This window comes from Octodon degus, unplaced genomic scaffold (assembly GCF_000260255.1).
Source record: "Octodon degus isolate 3935 unplaced genomic scaffold, OctDeg1.0 scaffold00069, whole genome shotgun sequence".
In the NCBI taxonomy this organism is placed as follows: Eukaryota; Metazoa; Chordata; class Mammalia; order Rodentia; family Octodontidae; genus Octodon; species Octodon degus.
In genome coordinates this window covers 12,646,204-12,651,143 of record NW_004524645.1, presented here as the reverse complement: position 1 = coordinate 12,651,143, position 4,940 = coordinate 12,646,204, and positions in this window count along the sequence as shown.

Genomic DNA, 4,940 nt, shown 5'->3' with positions numbered 1-4,940 from the left:
TTTTGGGTCAAATAATACAGTATGGTTGGAAACACTTGCTGTGTGTTTCCACAGGAGTCTAGAGAATATTTCACTCATCTTGGCTTCCCAGTTGAGCCAACAACAATGTGCTAAAGCTCCATGGCCAATGGCAGCAATCCAGGAGAGTCCTTTTTTATGCGCCAGCAAAGAGGAATTTCTTAGAAAAGCTACAAAAATTATGCTACTATCACATTTCACTGTGTGGAGCAAAGGAATAGCAGGATGAAACAAAAAGCATGGGACTGAAGTTATTCCTAAGAGTTTCACCTCTCCAGTTGCAAGAAAGGGGTTTTATTGTCATTGCCAGGCCAGCGGTTCCCCAGAGGGAAACTGGGCACCTAACATGGTGACTTGGAGAATAACTTGCATTCTTGCACTTTTTTTTTCAGGTGGAGGGAGAAAGCAGCAGTGTCCCAAACTATCCCTGGAAACTCTATTAATAGCCTGCTTTCTGATGACTTGCCCAGCCTGCCCTGGGGATGTGGTCCATCCAGAGGCACACCTAAGAAAGGAAAGGCCCTGGTACTAATAATTCTGAAGCTTTCCCTCTAGGCTCTCCTGCTATGCATGAGCATAAAGATGTGCATAGTGAAGAGCAGAAAAAAAAAGCTCAAGGGACATTGTTGGCATTATCAGTTGTAAAGAGAACAAACTCTTAGTAGTCAATATACACTTTTCTTTGAGATGTGTTCTCAAGCTAAGGCAGTGCCATTCAAGAAGGCACCTGGTTATAAAACAAAACAATAAAGATTCACTACCTCCTATCATATGAATCCATGATTCACAGCTTCACTTATTCATCCATTATTTATAGATGTGTGTTAGGTATAGATCTAGGCACTGGAGATACAGCAGCAACAAAGATGGAGTTGGGAGAAGCCTGTCACTTATAGAAATGACATTCTATCTTCTCAGGAAACAGATGATAAACAAGTAACATATCTTAGTTGTCAATTACTGCTTTGGAGAAAAGAAGGCAAAGAAAGAGTAGAGATAGCAAGCTGAGGGTAGTGAGGGAAGAAGTTTGAAAGCATGTTGGTATTATAGGGAAGATGGTACTGGCATCTAATGCTGTCTTGATCATTTACTCTCAAGAATGATTGCTATCAGCTGGGAAAGGCCCTGCGAAAGAAACCCAAAGCAAAATTGAAAAAAATATTACAAACACCTGGGCTGTAATAGCAACACACTGAGGCAAGGGAAGAGGATCACACATTTGCCCAACCTGGGCAACATAGCAACTTGACAAGACCCTGCCTCAGCAAGAGAGAAAAAAGAAAGGAGAGTGAGAGAGACAGAGACAGAGAAAAAAACAGAGGGAGAGAGATGGAGGGAGAAAGGAAGGAAGGAGGAAGGGAATGAAGGAGGGAGGGAGGAAAGAAGGAAGGAAGCAGGGAAGGAAAGAAGGGTAGGTCACAATACCTGCTTCTCTACATTTCTCAGCCTTCCTTGCAGTTAAATTGTAGATGTTCAATTGATTGTGAGCAGAAAAGATGTGTTGTTTCTGGGCCAAAGCATTTAAAGCCCAAGTACTCATCTACTCTTCTCTTCCCTGCCTCAGTCGTCTGAAGGAACATGTTCCTAAGAGTTTATCTTTAAAATGGGGAAGGGTGCCAGGCATGGTGGTGCAGGCCTATAAATCAAGCCCACTGGGTGGCTGAGATAGGTTGGAGTCCAGCTTGAGAACTTTGCAATTTAGTTAGACCTTGAGTCAGAATGAAAACTAAAAAAAAGGGAATTTGGGACATATGGTTCAATCCCCAGAACCATAAAAATACTTTAAAAAGATTGGGAAGGGTATCCTGTCCTGTCTCAGAGTTCATGTGAGATGCACTATGCCTTTGTAGAGTTAAGCTATCAAATTTTAGAACTGTCACTGCAAACTATGCTGATTTGTCACATACATCTACTCTACCCAGATACATGTGACAATATTGTAGAAGGAAAAAGAAAAAGACACAGCAAGGCTTGATCTCAAGGCATTTATGTTCTAATTGCAAACAAACTGGGCTGGTGAGATGGCTCAGTGGTCTAAAGCACCTACTTAGAACAAGCTAAGCTAAGCAAAAGCACGGGGACCGCGGTTCAATCCCCCAGCACCACATGCCAGCCAGCCCCGCCCCCTGGTAGGCTGAGCTGGCCACACACACACAAAATAAATAAATAAATAAATAAATAAATATTTAAAAAAAATTGCAAACAAACTGCAACCCAACATCCAACACCATGAGTTATGAGTCATGATTGCTTAGCGAGTCGTGTGCAGTGAAGGATTTGAGAATTTAGTGGAAGGAAGGATTGATCTCTGATGCTGCCAAGCACCCAGTAGATGGCACATAGTGTAAAAACAAGAAGAAAGTGCAGAAGATGATAAGAAGCAGCAGATTTTGAGTTTGCCCTTGAGAGAAACATAGGACTCCAAGAGGCAAAGAGGTTTTGGAATGAAATTTTAGGTGAGGAGTAGAGGAAAGGGAAAGATAAGTCAGTGGGAATGGACTAAGTCCATTGTGGCACATTCTAACAGACTGTGTGGAGATTGTGACTGGAACTGAGGATTCACACGGGGGACTATGTTGAAGATGAATTTCCAAAGGACTATGAATGCCAATCCAATTGGTCTGGACTCAACACTGCAGATGAGAGGGAATTCTATGGGATAATCTAGGAAGTCAATTAATCCATTGACAATCAAGAGGCAGAGGAATCCGTTAGGAAGTTATTACAGCATGTAGCTATGGGAATTGAAGGCCTGAGCCAGAGAAACAACAGAACTTTCCCTTTGGAGTGGGGTTCATGGTTCAGCAGTGTCAGCATTGCTCAATAGAAATGTACAATCTCCAACCTGGGTGTGCTGACACATGCCTGAAATCTCAGCACTTGGGAGGGAGAGGGGCTTAAGGCCAGTCTGGGGTATATAGTCAGTCCCAAATCAGCCTGAACTACAGAGTGAGACCCTTTCTAAAAAGAGGTAGAATTTCAGGTCCCACCCCAGACCTACTGGAAAAAGAATCTGTTTTAACAAGACTGTTAGGTAATTCATATACACATGAGGCTTTGAGGAGGGCTAGTTCAGTGCACGCCAGTTGATGGTTGTCTCAGTCCTTTAGGACTATTGTAGTAAATGAATTACTAGAGCACTTATAAGCAACATAAATTTATTCTCACAGTTCTGAATGCTTTAAAGCCCAAAATCAAGGCATTGTTGGATTTGGGGTCTAGCAAGGGCCTGTTTTCTGGTTCATAGACTCCCATCTTTTTACTGGGTCTTTTCATGGTGAAAGGAGTAACATATCTCTCTGGGGTCTCTTTTATAAGAGCATTAAGCATGACCTAATCACCTTCCAAAGTTCCCATCTTCTAATAATATCACATTGGGGATTAAGATTCAATACATGAATTTTGAGGGGACAAAAACATTCTGACCATAGCAACAGTCTTCCCTAAGCCTATTTCTCTCTTCCCCCCCCCTTCCACATGGCCCTTTGCTCTCTGGGTACATTGATCTCATCTCTAGCTTGAGATTTATTATTTCCCTGTGGGTCTCTCAATGTGCTTTCCAGGCTAACAACATCAGTATCACTTGGGAACTTTTTTGAAATGCCCAATTAGAAATGCAAGTTTTCAGGCCAGTGACTATTGAGTAAGAAACTCTGGGCCTAGGACCCAGGAATATGTATTTTCTTAAGCTCTCCTGGTAATTCTGAAGCAGGCATACATTTGAGAACCACTGATCCTTATGAATCATGGAAATCATATTTCTCTTGATGATGGTTGGTTGCTGAACACAGAGGTAGCCATGTGACCAGTGGACTGAAAGGGAGGCTATTCACTCTACAGTTGGAGAAGAGGCTGTTTTCCCTTCTCCTTCCTTCTCCTTCCTCTTTGATGATATAACTAAGACAGGATGTTGCCATCTTTTTTTTTTTTTTTCAGAACCGGGGATTGAACTCAGGCCCTTGCGCTTGCCAGGGAAGCACTTATTCCACTGAGCCATCTCCCCAGACCCAACCATCCTAGTGACTAACATATAGCCATCAGGGCAGAGGTGAAAGTATCACAGCAAAAAGGAGCCAGCCTATGCCTGTGGTCCTCCCATTCCCTGAAGTAGTATATTTCCTTATGATTTAAGCCAGCTAGAATTGAGGTTTCTGATACCCAAAGCTAAAAATGTTGTAACTACAGATGTGACCAAGGAAGCACAGGGAAAACAGGCATACCAAAAATATTTGAAGATAACAAAAGATGAATTTAGGTTTACAGCATTTTTTCCACTAACTTCCAAACATTAGATCCAGGTAGAATAATTGTTACAACCTGAGAAGAGCAGCTTAGTACAAATAAAGTAGAGCATTACTTCATACAAGGTGTCTTAATTACTTTTACTCATTGCTGGGGCAAAATATCTGACACCCAAAATTAAGGGAGTAAAGATTTATTTCTTCACAGTCAGTAGAGGTCTCATTCCATACTCAGTGGGCTTCAATGCAGAGTGGCACATGGCAGAGGGCAGCAGTTCATGGCGGTGGAAAACAGCAAAGAGCATAAGGGAGGAGCAGAAGCTGTCACAACTAGACAGCCTCTCTCCCCTCCTTACATTGTAATGCATATTACCCACCCCAGGGCAGGAATATCGCTCACACCCATAATCCTAGCATTCAATCAAGAATTAATCACAAAAGAGGCCACCCCATGACTGCATGAGGCTTTGGGGGAACAACTAGACACAAACTATAATACAGGGTCTTGATTGGGAGTTGGCCAAAATGCACAAATGCCTTTTTTATAAAAGTGAGGGCGTACTTAGGCATATTATAAGATGAATTTTTTAAAAACAGAGTAATGTTTAAGATGAGCCTGTATGATTTCATGGTATTATAAAATAAGGAAGTGCTCAGAAAAAGGATGACATTTTCAATGAC